General features: G+C 40.5%; 1 pseudogene; it reads left to right on the top strand.

Annotated features, from left to right (window-relative positions):
- The window catches only part of LOC122902873, a 159,911-nt pseudogene that overhangs the window by 95,538 nt on the left and 43,754 nt on the right, over positions 1-20,619 (top strand).

The raw sequence follows: 20,619 nt of genomic DNA, 5'->3' as shown, positions 1-20,619 counted from the left end.
GATAATTCACTTCATAGGCATAAGATCACAGCCATTTTACAAAAGAGGAAGCACAGATGGCAAAGAGATAAGAAAAGACCCCCACATATCATTAGTTTTTGGAATATAAATTAAGGGCACACAAAATCTCAAAAATTTTTACAAAGTCTGCCAATACCAAGTGTAGATGTGAGTGTGATCTATGGGAATTCTCATGCACTCTTTGTAGGAGTGTAAGTTGGTGAAATTACTTTGGAAAATAATTTTTTCATTCTTTTGTAGAGCTGAGCATTACAACTGAGCAATTTCACTCTTGTCTGTCACGAAGAATATTTTAAATATGCATACTGAGATGCCTGCGATGGTGCCATCATGGAAAGTGGTGTAGAGGTGAGAGATCTGGGGAGATGTTGTTCAAAGGTTAGTGATTATAGTTAAAATACTGTATTTTATGCTTGACATTTGCTAAATTAAACAGTCTCACTGCACATGCACAAAATGATAATGATGTGAGGTGAAACACAAGTTATTAGCTTTATTGTGGTCATCGCCTCACAAAGTGTGTGTGTGTGTGTATCTTAAAACATCAAGGTGTATACCATAAATACATGCAATTTTTATTTGTCAATTATAGCTTGATAAAGTTTGGGTTAAAAAAACGACATGTAAGAATGGTCTGAGCAGCATCGTTTATAAGAGCAAAAATCCTGAAACAAAATGCCATTGACAAGAATATGTTTAATTGTGGAATATCTTTTCATTGAGGGTGAAACTCAATCAATTTAACATTGCTATATTATTCTAGATGAATCTTTGCAGAATGGGAAAAATAAGTCATAGAATAATACATACAACATGATGACATTGTAAAATGCCTATAAACAAAAGCAACTGAAAAATCTTTTAAGAAGAAATCTAGGGAATGAGTGATCTAGGGAAAGGGCACATAAAGATATAATGATTTTGGTAGTATTCCAACTCTTAAGTGGGTGATAGGTCCATACATGTTCATTTTTATCATACTTTCTCTGTTATATATGTGTCACATATGTAACAAATCATATATATATATGAAAAAATATAAAAATAACCCTCCTTATATATGTATTTTCCCCCAAAATATCCTCTCTGGGAAGAATTTTTCAAATAAGTGTCCATTGATGTTTAAACAAAGGATATCTTTTCACTGGGAATCTCCTTCTAGCAACATGGAAATTCTTTATTGTCTAAGCCCATTTTAACAGTGTTCAAAATTAGAGTTGCCTTTTCCAACATTTTTTAAATTTCTGATTTCAGGGTTCAAGAATGTTTCTAGAATAGTAACTAGCAGAGAAACTCAAATAACAAATAACAAAAAAATGGTAAATAACAGAAAACTGGCAACCTATTCTCATCCTCCTTTTCTTTCTCTTCTTCTTGCTCCTGTCTCTCTTTTCTTTCCATTTTCTTTAATTCCAACCCAATTATTGATCATTATTGTTTTATAGTTATTATTGATTCTTCTTAGGTGGATCTATATCATTTCTAAGATATGTTCCTCTAGCATACTTAATTGTTTTCCAACATGGAACACCTTCCTCGGATGACAGCTTGTCCTTTCTATATTTTCATTTAACTTTTTAGATAATTTGTCCACGCCTCTGTGTCAGAGCTTGGAATTTCCCTGGAACTGCACAAACTGTAATAGCCGACATTCATTAAGTTCTAGGTTCTAGTCTAAGTTTTCCCTCATTTAATCCTCATGAAAACCCTACCATCTCATTCCCATATTGCAAATGAGAAAGCTGAGGCATAGAAAGGTTAAAAATCACAAATGACAAATCTGGAATTCAAACCAAGAAGTCTAGTTACAGATTCCACACTCTGAACTAACTCCCACATCATCATCATGTCCTCCCCTACCCTCGTCAAGCACTAATATACTTTCTGTCTGTATGGATTTGCCTATTCTAGGACTTTTCAAGTAAATGGGAGCATATAATATGTAGCATTTTCCACTGAGTTCTTTCACTTACTATAATGTTTTCAAATTAATTGCTCAGTCCCTGACATGTACTTTTAGCAGGCAGTTAATATTTCCATCTCGTGGACTTTTCTCTGTCTCCAACTTCCCAATAGGTTCACATTTCTGGTGTGATAACTGGAGAAAGAAGTCAGCCCTGCTGGTGCTTTTGTGCCTCCTATGCGATATCTCATGTGAAGTCCTGGTCTACCATATTCCAAATGACTCTTCTAGATCATGGAATGGTGCTTTTGCTCACCCAGATCCTGCTTGTAGTGCCACATGCTTGATCTCTGGGGCCTTTTTGTTGTTCTTGGTCACAGTCACGTGCTCATTCGGCGCCTTTTCAAAGTGGGAATCGTGGTATCAGGTGGCTGATTATAGAAGTGTGTCTAGCTCCAGGCTGACCAGAAAGAACACTCAGATTCTTCTGATGGAACTGACACACCAGCCCAGTCATGTTTTAGGGCCCTTGAGGTCTCCTTGGGCCACCAGAACTTGGAGCAGACAACCCTAGTGTTCACTAAAGTCTTTCTTAACTTTGGACTTAAGGGAGCAGGTTTTGGCAGGGGCCAGCATGGGCGAGGGGGAGGGTGAGGGTGTCTTTGTTCCTTCCCTCTCAAAACACCTTGAGAAAACTTATTCAGCTTCCTATACCTTCCTTTGGCATCAGTTCTACATTTCAAAAGCCTACCTTGTTAGAAGATTAAAAAGCATCTGTTATATACACTTCTAGAGCAATGAGCACCTATCAGATAAGGAAGACCCCATAAATTCTTCCTTCACTAAGGCAGACCCTTTCCAAGGGTACTTGCTTGGTCCAACTAGGCGCAGAAGTAGAGCATGGCTTCAGCCCCCCTATGATACAGTGTAAGATCTTCTGTCTGATAATTCTTTCTTCCTTCCTTCCTTCCTTCCTTTTCTTTCTTTCTTTCTTTCTTTCTTTCTTTCTTTCTTTCTTTCTTTCTTTCTTTCTTCTTTCTCTTTATTTTAAAGACAATCTATTGCATTGGCTCAGTGATCTTCATAGTCCCCAGATGTGTTTCCTTGAACTTCAGAACTGTGTTTGTGCATTGAGTGTGACAGTCCGGACTTGGGAGTTTGCTCATTGACCTTCATTTCTCTTACCACTAAGTTAAGCTCTCATGTTTCCTTTTCAAAGAGATGGATTGTCTTGCCTTTTTTGGTAGGTAGTTTTGACATTCTGGGTATTCTGCTAATTTTCGTTTTCTCTGACACAGTGAAGAGCATGTCATTTAAAACTTTACAGAGAATTTGCAAAGGTAAAGCATAGAGCAGTTTGAAAGCGATTCACTTCTGCTGTGTGTACCTGCGGATGTCGTTAGCTGAGTTACTGCCTACTGCGGTGAGCACGTCTGGCTGCCCGTGGGAATGCCAGAGCCTTGCTTGCAGAACTTGGTAGCCATCACTATGGGATTTGGTCTTTACTGTGGTATAAAAGCAGGTGGCATCCCAATTCTGCAGCTTTATATCCAGGGTTGCCTGTATTAGAAGAATGTGAAATGTATTTGCCATGGGAGACGGTTCACTATGCTAACTTTGTTGAGTTTTTTTTTGCTTCTAGTTACCTGCAAGGTGAGTTTACTTTTATTATAATGGATCTCAGCCAGTCTAGGAGAGCGAAGAGAAACCAGGTGAGGGAAGAGGTGATTTTTTCTTGAGGAGTCAAGTGGCTATGCCCCATGTCTGATTTATGTTTGTTTATCATGACACATTACTGATTATATCGGCCCCAATCCAGCCTTCATTTTCTAGTTAAGATTTAGAAAGAATTAGATCTACTCTGCACCTCCACAATATGGCAGAGAGTTCGCCAGGGAGGACTTCAATGGTTGGACTTCTGTTCGCCTTTCCAGGGTGAGACAGCGCCTAGACTGGACAGCCAGCAACATGTGCCCTATTTTGCCTGTGCCCAAGCTCCTTCTTCAGGCTACATATTACGCTGTGCTCTTTTCATATATGGAAACAGAAAACTAAAAGCCATATTTTTCTATTCACAATTTTTCTAGGTCACAATTGTGGCTGAAATATTGCTATAAATCTCAACAGATTTAAAGAGAATAGAAGTGAAAAAGAGTTAACCCAAGTGACTAGAGGAATAGAAAGCCTCAGGCTGGTTCACTATCCTTTGTTTTAAAGATAGGAGAGGAGGCTAAGGGGTATTTACAAATCATTTACCATAAAATGGTCAGTTAGCAAGAATTTTAGCCAGGTGGGAAAATGTTCTTTTGAAATTATATCTGTACATATTCTGAATTACTACATTAAATTCCTCACTACTTATTTGCTGAAAAGTATAAACGCTCCTGTGCTGATCTGTCATTTAAGTACAAATATTTATGGCTATCGGATGGAATGTGACCCTTAACCATATGTCCGTGATTATTGCAAAACTTTACTTTTTTTGGTAAGAAATCTTATTCATCATAAGTTCAAGAAGAAAATGTGATTTATTAGAAAATGCTATAGAAATCAAATGTACACACTGTGATGATCAGCTCAGCGTTTATGACATGGCTGACTTTACTCTGTCACCTTGGTGTATAAATGGCGAGAATTCACTTTTTGGTAGAAAGCATAAATGTCCCATAGTTTGGCTTTTTTCCCTCTGCTCCCTTGAGCTAAACAAATTAGTCATCCAAACAGATTCATTTCTAACCACATTTCAAATTTCTTTTGTTCTTGTTGATGCTATTATTTGTAGTCCTCGTAAAACCCCTGAGAAAGAAATGGCATCATCTCCAGGCGAAAAATCTCCTGTGAATACGGAGGGTTGAGAGTGTAAGTTCTGGTCCAAGAAACCCAGAAGGGGTCAGAGCCAGGAGCCAAACTGTGGTCTGTCCAGCTCTTTCCCTATGCCCTGCTGTCTCCTGAGAGATCTAGTTGTTACAGTCTGTTGGTGAACAGACCTAAAGGATAAGTTTCTGTCCTCATCATTCCATTTCCAAGGCCATAGGCTCAAAGTGTCCTTTGTGAATTGCAAAACCAGCAGCTTCAATTTCAGGCTTGTAGGTGGTGGGAATGTGGCCGCTATTGCTTCTCCTACTGCTAGGAGGCCAGCAAGATTTGGCTTCTGTTTACATGGACCCTTTTTGCTCATTGCTGTGTTGGTGGTCCTGTTGGGGCAATTGTGGAGGTGACTGAGCATCACAGGACAGCTTGGACAATCTAATTCGTATTCAGGATTTAGATTTTCTCTTGCGAATCCTGCCTCCTTAGGATGGCTGCTCTCCCTCTTGTCACCAGTCCCTTTGCCGTTGCCTTTAATCCTTTACTCATTTTCCTCTTGCTTGACCTGCTGTCAGTTTCCATACTGAATTTTCTGCTTCTCACCTTTCTTGTAGATTTACCGTAAGACTGCATTTTCTCAAAATTAGAACTCATCCTATTATCTCCCTGCTTAAGATCCTTCCATGACTCACTTCTGCTTTCAGGATCAAGTACCAGTTCCTTCGGGTTTCACATAAAATTCTCCAAAGGCTTTCAGTGTCATGTCCTTTTTTTTTTTTTTTAAGGTTTATTTATTTATTTGACAGAGAGAGAGAGAGAGAGATATCACATGTAGGCAGAGAGGCAGGCAGAGGGGGAAGGGGAAGCAGGTTCCCTGCTGAGTAGAGAGCCGGATGAGGGGCTCGATCCTGGGACCCTGAGATCATGACCTGAGCCGAAGGCAGAGGTTTAACCTACTGAGTCACCCAGGTGCCCCATTGGTCTTAGGTCTTAACCCCCTTATCAGATACATCCTGTTCTTCCTTCTTACCTATCTAAAATACTTGCAGATTTCTGGACACACTATGTTATTTAACATCTTCATGCCTGTCCTTCCTTGTGTTTTGTCTTCCTCTTGGAGTACCTCTGGGCTCTCTGCTCCATGTGCTTTCTGTCTCTCTCTCCCTCTCTCACAACAGGAGTGGGGTGGTATCTGCTTTCATCTGCCTACCATCCCCCCCCTCCTTCCCCCACTACAATAAAGGAATTCTGGGGAGACTCCCAGTCACAGTATCTATATTATTGACCATAGGGTGGGTATATGACCTCAGCTATGCGTAGTCATAAAACCTTCTTGAACATAATGATTGGCTCAGGGTAGGCATGTGAATCAAGTCAGGCCAATCAAAGACTTCCTGGGATTTTTTTTATACACAAACTAACGAGTTTTCTCTTGGATTCTGCTGCTGCTGCTGTAATTATGATATTATTAATAATATTAAAATATTTAAGATAGTACAAATTAACCAAATGAATGTGGCCCCAGAACCACTCTTGCCCATGCTTCCTAACACATGAAGGAGAGAGAAGAAAAAAAGCTGACATTTAGAATGAAATAGAAATGATAGGTAGAGAGGCGCCTGGGTGGGTCAGTCAGTTAAGCATCCGCCTTTGGCTCAGGTCATGATCTCGGGGTCCTGGGATCCAGCCCTACATTGGGCTCCTTGCTCAGCTGGGAGCCTGCCTCTCCTTCTGTCTGTCCCTCTGCCTGCTTGAACTCTCTCTCCGTCAAGTAAATAAATAAACTCTAAAAAAAAAAAAAGAAAGAAGGAAAAAAGAAAAAAAGAAATGAGAAGTAGAGAGAAAGCCCTGGGGGAATTGGGTCTTTGAGCTCTATCCTTAACTACCAGTAGACCTGGGTAAAGTTAATGAACTTCCCTATTTCTGTAGTTTTTAATCTATAAAATGAGGAAAATGAAAATAATTCCATTTTCATTTTAGAAAGTAATTCTGCTAGAAAATAATTCTACTATTTCTATTTAGAAAATAATTCTACTAGGATTTCTTATGAAGATGATATGAAGTAATGCATATAAAGTGCCTAAAGCTATGTCTGGCATAGAGTAAATGCTCAGTTAGTGTTGGAAGTGACTGTTACAGCAAAGCTACAAGAGAGTGTCCTCTTCCTTTTCATTCATAGAGATCCTAGGGCTTCTCTGTTTGTATTTAGGCATATTCATCACAATTGCTGGCTAATTGTGGGACAGTTTCCCATTCCCTAATATCTTCTTGGCCCATCAGTGAGTCTAATTACCATTTAAAAAATTCTGCATCTTACCTTTACTTCACGTTTTTGGAATATGTAAGCTAAATTGCTTATTCACATAAGCTAAATCGCAATAAAAATATTTTGAGATCATTTTCATTTAATTGCAGGGATATTAAAATATTTAAGGTACTAAGATGCATGTGGAAATGCGACCAGTGAAGATTCGTTTTTGTTACTGGAAACCTTATACACTGTAACACAAAATAATGTTGATTATTTCAAGCACCAAACTGGTGTATTACAGTAAGGATGTATGTAACAAGGGCATTCTGCAGGCATTTCAGCCTGCTCAGCACAATTGCTCCAAGAAGTTGCAATATTTTTCTCTTATTAACAGACTGACCTCATATTTTTATGGGAAAATTGATAAACTTTGCTTCTTGGCATCCTCTTAAGACGCATATGGATAGTATTTTAAAATGGGTAGCCAGTAACCTCATTTCACTTCTCTCTTCTGCATCTCTGACCCAGGTCTTTAAGGAAATGCAACATCAGCATCTCTCTCGTCTTTTCCTTTAGCTTGCCTGAGATTTAAGCTAAATTTCCCAAAAATCCTTTGGTGAGGCTGGGGTGGGAAAGTGTTAATGATCTCTGCTATTTCTCTTTAATGTTGTCCCATTCTGCCTGCTCCAGAGAACACTCATTGGCAAGAGCTAACTTGATGATGTCAAAGTAATAGAAAAACCCTGAACAATATGAGGGGACCCAAGTCCTGGTCTTGGTTCTAGCAGTTTCTGTGTGACCTGGAGTAAGTCCCTTCTCCTTTCTGGGTATCCTTTTCATCATCTAGAAAATGAGAAGATTTTACTAGAAAAGCTTTATGTCCTGAAGATGACTTTGATATTTCAGAATCAATATGAACCTGAATTGTTCACCCTTTATCCCTATGTAACTTTTACAAATCTTGGGCATTGTTTAATTCCAGCCTTGCTAATCACAAGGAACAGACTAGCCCAGATATAAAGGGAGGTTATTGAAGGACCCCTGTGGACTATATGGAACACCCAGGATAGGACATGAAGTTCTCTAGGCAACAGGGGAATGAAGGAATATCAGGACTGAGCAGACCCAATCCTGCCTCAGGTGACCTCAAGGTTTCTCAGTGATGCTTCATTTGGGCAATTTCTCTGTTCTACTTCTTCCTACTGCAGACCAGTTTCATCTAACCGATTTTGGATTTTCTGCTCTGTCATAATTTCGAGTTGTCTTGGTATTATGCCAATGCTGACTAAACTATCTGACCTTGAACTTGAAGGTCCTATACCTCCATGATCCAACTTCCTCAGACCCTTAGAGATCTCATTCTTCCATAATCCTAATGAGAGTGTCAATTTTGGGGTCAAGGGTCTATCCCTGGCTCAGTCAGTTGTGGCTAGTGGTCATGCGTGGCACAGAGCCACTCCCTTCAGTGGCTGTGGACAGGATGGAGGCAGTGAGACACTAATGAGCATATCTACTAGAAGCCTGAGGAAAACCTAGGGACTCTGGAGCTTGATATAGGCCTCTGTATCATTTACCAAATCCATTGTCAAGATTGGGGGTAGGCAAACACTAATGAAGCTGCTAGTCAATTAAGCATTTGACAGTACTCACCCAACTTCTTCCTAGAGGGACGACATCCATGTGTTCAGTAATTTATGCCGAAGAGTGTGGAGCCTACCACTGAGTTTGTGCTCCATAACCGGTAACTCCCTTATCTCAAAGAGTTTCAGTCATGTTGGGGAAACAATATAACCATTTATCCAGTGGAATACAGGAAAAAAAATGAGATGGATACTTGGATTTCAAAGAAGGGAAGACTCATCTGGGGATGGAATTGGGGTCAGAAAAATCTTCTCAAGTGTCTACTGAACTTTAAGTGACAGAATTCAGGTAGAGTATGGAGAGGGAGGAGTGGAGAATACATTCACATTTCAGGAATATAAAAAGACACAGAGGTCAGAAGCTGTGATTTGTGGAGCCTTCCTTGTTAGGGTAGAAGGCTTGCCAAGTGAGTAGCAAAAGCCCTTAACCCTCCAGGATTTAAGAACCTCCAGGGACTCCTAATCAATTCAGTAAAAGGTATAGAATTGAAGACGTTGAATGAGCATGCCTTGACTAGAAATACTGTCAGCCACAATTTGCCATGGACCATACTTGGTAACCCAGTTCTTTATGAACTGATGGTTAGATGATGTGGAGACCTATTAGATAAACACCGAGAAGACAATTATAGCTGTAGTCCTCCTTCTCAGAAGGAGAAAGCTCTGATGACAAGTAGAAGCCCTGGTAGCAGGTGAGAGCTGGCTAGTGGACATATTTATGATCTAGAAAGTGGACTTCAAAGGGCAAGGTGAATGCCAGCTTGAGACTGTTCTGTTGTGATCAAATAGATAATGTTGCCCCAAAGCTTTAAGAATGAAAGAATGCATTATAAAGACAACAGTGTTCTGTGTTGTCATATATAAAATTTATTTCTTCTCTCAGTTTCCCCATCACCTAGACCTATTGTATCTTGGGTTTATAGGCTGCTTATATTTCTTAGTGAATATGAGATTCAACACTTTGGGGATGATAGAGACATAGTATCACTGCTATGTCATGTGGTTGTGGAGCACATGTAGCTCTATGTATGAGTTATCCATTGCTGTGTAACAAATTACACCAAAATTTCACAGAGTCCAACAATGAGCACTTATTATCTCCCAGGTACTGCAAGTGAGGATTCCAGGAATGGCTCAGCTCAGTGGTCCTGGCTCAGGATCTCAAATGAGGTTGCAGTTAAGTTGTTGGACATGGCTACAGTAATCTGAAGGCTTAACTGGGCTGAAGGAGCCACTTCCAAGTTCACTCACATGGTTTTGGGCAGGTCTCGGTTCTTTGCAGGCTGTTGACTAGAGACTTTAGTTACTTATCATGTGGGCCTCTCATAGGTTCCTTAGTGTCTTTATGATATGACAGATGGCTTTCTTCAGATTGAGTTGTGTGTGTATGAGAGAGAGAGAGAGTCCCCAGGACTGAAGCTATGGCCTTTTCAACACTTCATCTTGAAAGTGGCATACCATTATTCTTGCTGATTACCAAATCCCAGTACAATGTGAGAGGCAGGCACAGTTGGGGGCCATTTTGGAGGCTGGCTATAAACACCTTGAAGTTTTGGGTAAAACAGCTAACTTCTATGAGCTGCATCTTCCCCTCTATTAAATGGGAAGAAAAAAATGCTGCTCAGAAGTGCTGATTTCATGGGGTTTTACTGAGGATCTAGTGAAGTGATGGATGAAAAAGGCTTTTGTGAACTGTATTGATGAAGAATTTGATGTCACCAATGTGGAGGTGAGGACTGAAAGTAAAAGACGATGTAAAATTCCTTTCCAATGAAGGTAGACACATGAGCGATCTTAGACCCTAACATTCTTCCCTTTCTAACACTCTAAGCTCCCTCCAGGGCTTGACAGTTTGAGACGATGTAGAGTTTGGGTTTAACATATTCTAAAATAATTTTTTTTGGCATAATACATTTTATATTTCTAAGGAAAATAATGAGAAACAAGCCTCACTGCCATGTTTGAAAAGTTTGAGGACATTAACTTGTTCTCACCACATAATCTGTTAATGAGTCAATTGTCCATGAATTAAAGACATATGGCTTCAATTCTACTGAAAGGACTCATAGCTTGGAAAAATGTATTTTGGGTTGCACTGAGTGTAAGAACATTGAATAATGTGACCTAATAAAAAAATGCCCTGTGTCCTGAGCTCACATACCCCTATTCAGGTCAGCATCAGGGCTATCCACAGGCAAAATGTTCTTCCCCACAAGCTGGCTGGCATCATTTCTCATTTGCCTGTGAGGCACCCATCTCCTGATATTATCAGAGCTGAGTTTAGGAAGATTGTTGTTATTTTTTAAGATTTTATTTATTTATTTGACAGAGAGAGAGAAAGAGAGAGAGAGAGAGAGGAATAGCAAGAGAGGGAATATAAGCAGGGGGAGAGGGAGAAGCAGGCTTCCTGCTGAACAGGGAGCCCAAAATGGGGCTCGAACCAAGGACCCTGGGATCATGACCTGAGCTGAAGGCAGACACTTAATGACTGAGCCACCCAGGTGCCCCAGAAGATAGGAATGTGTAAGATGGATTCAAAAGTGATGGGGTAGATAATGGTAAACTGGCTGATTTCACTGAAATAACCACTGTGTTCAAGCAACTAGAATAGCTGAAGAAAAATCCGAAAACCATTTCCTTTCAAGTGAGCTAAAAAGATAGTTACAGACAATGAGCTAAGATCTTGATAGAGATAGGAAACCAGAAGAAGGGGATTATCATTCAAGACCATGTTGTTCTCCAGCACATTTGCTGAACTTGAAGAGGTAGGGTCTGTGGTTGATTTTCCTGTTGGCTCTCAAGTTCTGTTCAGGAGGCTGCTCTGTTATCTCAGGGGGCACAAAGCCTGAAAACTACATATCCTGACTTCCTTTCCAGCGGGTCTCCAACAGTTAGTCTCTGGCAATGGGAAATGCCAGTGGAGAGCTGCACAGAGAAGAAAGGAATAAGAACACAAAAATTAACTCAGACTGACGAAGGAGAAATCTGCCCCGTCATTCATCATGCTGACATTCCAGCCACAGACAAAGCCAATGACCAAGTTAATGAGGACGGATATTACTCCAAGGACACGCTGTAGTTGTAAAGTGTCATCATGACTTTTTTCTTTAAGTGACTACTGCTTCCTTCCTTTACCAGTGAAAAATATTTGTCTCTAAATTCATTTGTTGTTTGAAATTATATCAGTTAAGAATGAACTGTCTTGCTTTTGCCTGAAGGACCTTAGATGCTTTGATATAAAGAAGCCTCTTGATTTTCAGGCCTTTTGTAGAGTTTCAGATAAGTGGTTTCTCGTCACGACATTCCACATCTATCCTGGCTTTTTAGTTTCTAAGGAAAAAGGACCCTGAATCTACTTTGCAGTCTAGACCAGCTGTTCACTGCAGCTCTGCTCCTGGTGGTCCCGTGCTGAAGGAGGAGGAGAGAAAGAAGACGTTTTCCCACCCTGACAACAACTGTGGGCCCCCAAGACTTCGGTGGCGGTTTCTGCAGCATGACGGGGTTAACCCCTGAGCTTCTGATAAGAAGCAGTGGGTTAGTTTCAGCTAAAGTGGCAAGAGCATTTCATGTGGGTTAATGGGCTCCAAACCGGGGCATGAAGCAACTTCCTGATCTCTGGGCAACTTGCCCTTTTCCTTTCATTCCTTCAGTTCTTATATTTTTACAACCAGTTCCCTGGTTATGAACTAAATTTCTCTATGCTGGAAATAAATGGAGTGGAGTGGTTCCTTTTTGCTCATTGGTCACTAGCCAATGGAATAGCTGTACTTTGGCAGCCTTCTGGGGCAATTGAGAAAAACAGTAGAAATCTAGGACCTGTCCAAGATTTCACCTTGGGAGGGAGGGCTAATGGGAAAACAAATAAAACAAAACAGCTCTCACAGGCACCAGGGCTGAACTTCTAGTCCCCTGGGAACACCCAAAGCCGGTCTTGAAATTGGATTAAGATGGTCCTGGATGGACTACTTACCTGCCCTAGGCTTCTTAAATTAATCAGTTTTGGAAAGTTCCCAGTTTTATATTCTCAAATACTGCTTTTGATTCTCTTTGAGGAATAGCAGTTAATGGTGTGTTACATATTCTCACTTCGCGTTTTCTGTCTCTTACCTACTCCTCTGCATTTTCCATCCTTTTGTTTGTTCATGCTTAATCTTGATAGATTCTTTTAACCTGATTCTCAGTTCATTAATTCCTCAGCCGTCTAATTTGGGATAAAGCCATCCATTGAGTTCTTAGTTTTTGTTATTGCTTTGTTTTTCAATTCTAGACTTATTAGACTGTTTCCCATACCCCCCTCCAAATCTATTGTTGTTTCTTAGGCTCAATTTCCTTGGTGATATTTTTTTTAATTGGGCTTTACCAGCATGTAAAATTTGTGTGCTCTTAATAACATGCTCAAAATATGTAAATCAGAAATTGATAGCACTACAAAGAGAAATATACAAATCTGCAATCATAATGGATATGATAAATTATCTCTCAGTAATTGACAGAAATAGAAGACACAGCTTATTAATAAGAGAGATGATTTGAATAGCATAACTAACAAAAATACTTCATGACCATATGTAGAACACTGCACCCAACAATGACAGAATGTATATTCTTTTTAAAACCCATATGGAATATTTACAGAACTTGACCACAAATCTATAGATCTATAGATTCTTTAGAGAAGATTTACATCAGTTCTTTCAAATGGGCCTAGAGATTCAATGCAATATCTATCTAATTACCAGCCAGGTATTTTCTAGAACTTGACAAGCTTATTCTAAAATTTGTACTAAAAGCAAAAGACAGAAGAGTCAACATACACTTGGAGTGAAAAAACTTGGGAAAACTTGGCCTACTTATAATTGATACTTGGGAATTTATGATAATTAAGATAGTGTGGTAGTGGCAAAAGGATTGAGAAATAGACAAATGAAAGAGAAGAGATGACCCAGATATTTATTGGTATATGAATGGACACTTGATTTTTGATGGAATTGACCATAGGTGACCAAAGGAAAAGAAAAATTTTTCAATAAATAATGCTAGGGTAATTAGATATTCATAGAGACACAAATGAAATAGGACCCTTTTTTCCCACAGTATATATAGAAAACAATTCCAGGTATATATACGGTCCCTAAGGGTGAGTGGCAAAGCATTAAAGCTTTTAGAAAATATTATAGGTGAATATCTTGAAGACCTCAGGGTCTGGAAAAAAAAAGATTTAAAAAACTTTAACCATTAAATAAAGGTTTGGTATGTTTGACTAAATTAAAATTAAGATGTGTTGCTCACCAAAAGACAAATAATGAGAGACAAAAAACAAACCAGAGAGTGAGATTTTTCAGAACACATAAAACAAAAGACTTGATTCTAGAATACATTTTAAAGCTCCTTCCAATTAATAATAAAATGTATGTTATTTGATAGAAAAATAGGAAAAAATTTAATGCTTTATTTTTGAACTTCTATCTCTAGACTGTAATCTCAGTGAAGACAAGACTTTTTAATCTGTTTTGTCTGATATATCCTAATGCCTAGTACAGTACCTGGCACATAATTATTGCTTAATAAATCTTTGTTGACTATTCTTATTTGACTCTCAGAGCAACCCCATAAGTGAGGGATTACCATTACTTCTAGGTTACAAAGAGAAAATAGAGACTCAAGGAGTTCATAAATGGCTAGCCCAGGTTCAGTAGACATAATATAGTCCAGACTCAAATCCATACCTCCATTTATTTATTTATTTATTTATTTATTTATTTATTTATTTATTTTCATTGTGTTACCTGTACCACTTTACAATTCTGCTAATGGCCAGTCATGGGTAGCCAGGTAAAAGTATTTCCAAGGGAAATAATGCATGACCCAGGTAATTTATTCTCATCGAGGGTTGCACCAAGCCACTGTAAGTGGTTCAAAAAACCTGGGGATGGCCATGATTGCTTTCATGGATACTAATACATTTTGTTCATTGAACTTAACAGTTTTCACATGAGATGTTTCCCAGTGGGCAGGACTGGGTTGTCTCTATTCCACAGGTTAGAGGAAGAGGCTTTCTTCTTGGGCTTGGCCAATTTACTCCTTCCTGTTGAGATTTGCAAAATGAAAACCATAGCTTTCTTTAACTGCTAACATTTAAAACATCTCTTATTGTCATTATTTGGCACTGTCAGTATTCATTATCCGAGGCTTCTGGGCTTGATGTATAATAAAGGCAGATGAGGTTATTGTGATTATAAGACCTTAAATTCATGTATTGATTTTTAGATTTAAGCAACGTGATTTGGATAAAATTTCATGAAGATGCCAACAATTTATTTTGACTTCCATGTATGCTGCTCTGTGCTTTGCAAAATCAGATACAAGAGCAAAATGCAGAATGTTGACTTATAAAGCACAGTACCTAGCCCAGGGCTTGTCCAGTGCTCCTGAACAGAAGATGAAAAAAGGCTACTATGAATTGTCAATTTAATAAAACAGTCTTTAAATGAGGCTTAGAGCACAGTTTTATTTTTTCAGGGAGATTTTTTCAGTGCCTAAGGGAAATCAGTACCCAGAAGTTTTGAGAGTCATGCAAGAAAGATGTTGCTTTTGTTTTAAAAGATGTAACTGCAGGAAGGAAACAGTCAACAAAACCAAAAGACAACCAACAGAATGGGAGAAGATATTTGCAAATGACATATCAGATAATGGGCTAGTATCCGAAATCTATAAAAAGCATATCAAACAACCAAGGAACAAATAATCCAATCAAGAAATGGGAAGAAGACATGAGCAGGCATTTCTGCAAAGAAGACATCCAAATGGCCAACAGACACATGAAAAAGTGTTCAACGTCACTCAGCATCAGGGAAATACAAATCAAAACCACAATAAGATACCACCTCACACCAGTCAGAACGGCTGAAATTAACAAGTCAGGAAATGACAGGTGTTAGTGAGGATGTGGAGAAAGGGGACCCCTCCTACACTGTTGGTGGGAATGCAAGTTGGTGCAGCCACTCTGGCAAACATCATAGAGGTTCCTCAAAAAGTTGAAAATAGAGCTACCCTAGGACCCAGCAATCGCACTACTGCATATTTACCCCAAAGATACAAATATAATAATCTGAAGGAGCACCTATACCCCAAAGTTTATAGCAGCAGTATCCACAATAGCCAAACTATGAAAAGAGAGAGCCCAGACGTCCATCGACAGATGAATGGATAAAGAAGATGTGCTATATATATATATATATATATATATATATATATATATGTTATATGGCCATCAAAAAATGAAATCTTGCCATTTGCTTGACATGGATGGAACTAGAGGGTATTACGCTAAGTGAAACAAGTCAATCAGAGAGGGCAATAATCATATAATCTCACTGATATAAGAAATTTGAGAAACAAAAGTGACCTTATTTGGAAAAAAGTTCTTTACAGATGTAACTAAGTTAACAATCTTGAGGTGAGACCATTCTAGATTATCCAAGTATGCTCTAAATCTAATGCCCAGTGTCCTTCCAAGAGACCTACAGGGGAAAGGTGCAGGGAGGAGATGGCCGTGTGAAGACAGAGGCGGGAATTAGAGTGGTAGAACCACACACCCCAAAACCTGCAGCTACCAGAAGCTGAAGACCCAAAGAACAGAATCTTTTCTAGAGCCCCAGACACTTTGATTTCAGAGTTCTGGGCTTCTAGACCTGTGAGAGAATGAATCTACATTGTTTTAAGCCACTCAGTTTGTGGGAGTTGGTTACAACAATGTTGGGAAAGTGATACACCAGGGCACAGGGCTTGGACTGAGGTCAGGTTATAGGCCAGCTAGGGACCAGGTAAAAACAGTAATCAGCACTGAAAGATGCCCAGTTATAGGGCTGAGACCTTCAAAAGGGGACCAAGTATAAAGGAGACACTGATCAATGAATACTGCTTAGCCAGGAGCCTGTCTAACTAAGACTAGTTCCAAACATTCCAGTGATGGGAATATGGTTAGAACATGTTAGAACAACAAGCTAAGTTATTTTTGATGAAAATAAATGTTTCCCAAATGATGGCTCACTACCCACTGGTTGTGAAATCAATTAAGGGAGAGACCATTGTTTGTTCGGATTTTTTTAAAGAATGGAATAAAGATTGTGTCCCATGGGGTCAGGGTAAGGATTTCTATCAGTGAGGTTCTGTCAGGAAACAGATCAGACTCAAATTGAATAATTTGAGGACTGTTTAATAAAACTGACTATTGGCAAAGGCAAAAGCGGTCAAAGATGGTATAGCACCTGGGCCTGAAAACAGCAGGGAGACTTTATTGTTCTTAGGCCTGAAGACCTAAACAGAAAGTGAGCTTCCAGTATACTGTAAGGAGAGGGATGTCTGACAGGAGCTGTGACCTTCAGAAGAGGAACACTGACATCCCACAGTGAGCTGGCAGAGGTAGGAGCCAGTATGTGAAAATGCCCACCTCCACTCTCCTCCTGCCATCTGCATCCCTTGCTAGCGCTTCCCATTGACCAAACCCACTTGTGGCTGGAGGGCAACAGAGCCTACAGTTAGGATCCATGGGCATCAGCTGGAGAAGGGTAGAGGGCAGATCTAGAAAAGCAAATGGAACAAATTAAGAATAGTATTGTTTCTGGATGTTCTTGTGAGTAATGAGTTGCAATAGAAAGTATTTTTCTGGCTGCGTGTTGTGGTCAAATTTGAGAAAAACTGCAATAATGGTTGGCACCATTTTGGATCTGCAAGTTGAATGTTTCCAGACATGGTAGCCAGGTGAGTGCGGGTGAGCAGGCTGGACTCCGTGGAGCATTCTCCCTGTAACTCCACGTAAAAGTAGTCCTTCCTTAACATGGATGGCCTGTGGCCCCTACAGCACATTGTGACCTGTTATTATATTTTATTTAGCACTTTATTTTATGCTATCACTTGAAATTCTTTGTTTCAGATACATGAATCGGATCTCTCCATGGTATTCTGAACTCCTTGAGGGAAGAGGCCAGGGTCATGGTCTTCTCCTGTAACCTCCACAGTGCTTAAGAGGTAGTAAGGCCGGTCACCCCAGATATTTAATTACTGATCATCTGTAAGACACCAAACGGCCTCCTGGTTTTTCAGTGAAATCTAGTCCTCCAAACCTCATTTCACTCTGAGGAAACTAATGAGTTGAACTTAAAAATCTGATTCCTTGTAAGAAAAGTTTCATTTTAATGGGCAGGAAGACTAGAAGCTGAAGCCAAAACTCATTTCGAATTGCTAGATTCACTGTAGCCTCACAAAGTCTATTTTGAATTTTCCCCCTAGACTTTGGTTTTCTTATCTAAACTCCAAACCCAGAAACCAGCCAGGCTCTGCCTTTTCAATTACATGTCTGAAAATCTCCGTTCCCGGTAGAGCTATGTCAAAGAAACTGAAAATGGCTGTTCTACCTGCCCCAGTTCTGGTTGTTGACAGTCAGCTACCTGGGTCGTTTTGAGCAGGGGAGGTGGTCTGAACCTTGGCCATTTCATCAAAGCCCCATGGAGTTATTGAGGTGCTACAAAGAAGTGGCCAAAGTGGTTGAGATTCAGGCGTACAGATGCAAGGCTTGTCCCATCTTTCATGATTGTTTGAAGAAGCCTCGTTTACTTCCAACTTCAGATTCCTCTCCAGTCCTTCATGAGTCTCTCTCTTTGACCTCACTCTCACTAAAAGATGGCAGCCCACCAGTGGCTGGAACATCAGTTGTGTTGGCCTAAAGCACTGTGAGTGAGAAATCAAACTTGGCCTAAGGAAAGGGACTGCCTTGTCATTACTAGTCATTACGAGCACACAGACTGGGTTTCTGAGGAAGCATCATGGAGTCTAGTCATCCTACACAGGGAGGGTGTGGAATGGGGCTGAGGGGAAATGTTTTCCAGCCCCTTCCTTTTAAGGAAAATAGCAAAGGACTTTGAAAAACATGCAGTTTGTGTACAACATTCAAAAGTTTGTATACTATGTCGGAGTCCTAGCCACTGGTACCTGTGAGTGTGACAGTTTCTGGAAGGACAGTCTTTGTGCCTTTAATCAAGTTAAGATGACATCCTATTGAATCGGGGTGGCCCTTGACCAATATGATATGATTGAGGTCATTGTAAGAAGAGGGGAAGAGACGTGCACAGAGGAGATGATGTGAAGAGGAACAAGGAGGACGCCCTAGGACAACTGAGACAGATCAGAGCGATAAGGAAACAGGACAAGGAACAGTGAGGAGTGACAGCTGTCTCCCGAATCTGGAAGAGGCACGGGACCGATTCTCCCTCAGAGCCCTTAGATGGAATGAACTCTGTCAACACCTTGACTTTTGACTTCTAATCCCTAGAACTGTCATAGATTACATTTCTGTGGTCTTAAGCCATCAGTTTACAGGACTTTGTCACAGTGGCCCTTAGCAAATGAATCCTTTCCCTTCTTTTAGAGCTCGGGAACGTAAGGTGGCTTCAGCCACAGCCTGCTTCTACCTGACTTCTGTGATCTCTACTCTTAAAGTTTCAAGTTACTTTTTAAAATAATTTATCATATAGAATAATGTATGTGGCACCTGTTATATATTTAGCACTTTATTACAGTACCTTAGTTTTCCCTTCTGAGGACCGATGGGGACGGACCTGACACCCCCGAAGACCTCTTTTCCTACACTCTGATCATGACCTCACTTAACAAAACCTCTGGGAGTGAAGCTTGTTAAAAATGAAGTCAGATAGGCAGAGAGCTGGAGTGACCTGTTTAAAACTCTGCCTCTTAGCAACTGCATTTCATTAACCACAACTGTCCTGGTGGTGCTGAGATTGGCAGGGGCTCCGGAGCAGAGGGAGGCGGGCTGGCGACGGTGAGGGTCTGGTCCTCCGCGCGACTGGGAGACTGAACCCTGACAGTAGCCAGGGCAGAAGGAGGCACGACCTGTGTGTCCTCCTCGGGGCCAACAATGTGTGAATGTCACATGTCTCTGAGGGGCAGGTGACAGGTTGCCTGAGGGGCTCAAGGTATGGGCTCAGCCCAGCTCTTCCAGTCTCCCCCTGAAAAGCTGCCCTTGGCCCCTGGGGGGGGGTCCTTGTCCCATCACACTGATACAGTTGGTTGGCTTTTGTGAAGTTTTCCTCTCCCTCTCTCTCTTTCTTTTTTTCTTTTTTCTTTTTTCCCTTTTCCAGCAGCTTCTCACGGGAACAGTTTGGCAGGCAGCTCTGGGTCCTGCTGCAGCGCGGGTCTAACAAGCTTGTCATGCTGATTGATTAAACACGACAGGCAGGCATGAAAATCCCTCGCTCTGATTGTCCTAAGGGTCGGGCTTGCTAACGAATGGGGTCTGATTACCACGCAGCCTCTGGGGAACCTCCTGTGACCCCAGTCTTCAGGCTCTTCCTCCTGGAGTACATCTTGGAAAGCAGTACAAGCTTCTCAGAAAGATCTGGGGCCAGGGGGCCAGGAAGAGGTTTTTTTTTTTTTTTAAATGTATTTTAATCTTTTTATTTTATTTATTTATTTATTTAGCCTAGTCCTGGCTCTCAAACCTGTTCTGCACAGTTGGGGGGCAGAAGGTGTTTCTACCCAAACCCGGTGCTGCTCCCCAAGCTACCTGCTGGGAAGGGGAAGAGTCAGCTTCATAAATCCAAGAGTTAGGCTTGGGTGTTCCAAACTGGAACCAGACTGGGAATGACTGAGAGTCCACTGGGGAGCCTTATGTGTTACTGCTCCCTCCCATTCATATTCAGATCCTGCTGCTTAAAGCTCTGGAAGCCCATGAGGGTGTTCTGTATTTCTATCCATACCTGGTTCCTAGCTGGTGACCAGGCAGGAAAGTGACAGAGGCAGGAAGTGACACCCCAAGGCTATAACAGGTAAATGGAACTTGGTCCTTCATTTGTAAAGTAAGGGAGTCAACCATGACCTCTTGGCTATAAAAAGTGTGGTGTTTCTATTATTTTTTTACTTTTTAATTAATTTTTTATTTTTTAAAATATTTTATTTATTTATTTGACAGAGAGAGAGATCAC

This window comes from Neovison vison, chromosome 3 (assembly GCF_020171115.1).
Source record: "Neovison vison isolate M4711 chromosome 3, ASM_NN_V1, whole genome shotgun sequence".
Lineage (NCBI taxonomy): Eukaryota > Metazoa > Chordata > Mammalia > Carnivora > Mustelidae > Neogale > Neogale vison.
The sequence above is the reverse complement of the archived record's forward strand: the minus strand, read 5'-3'. Positions and strand labels throughout refer to the sequence as shown.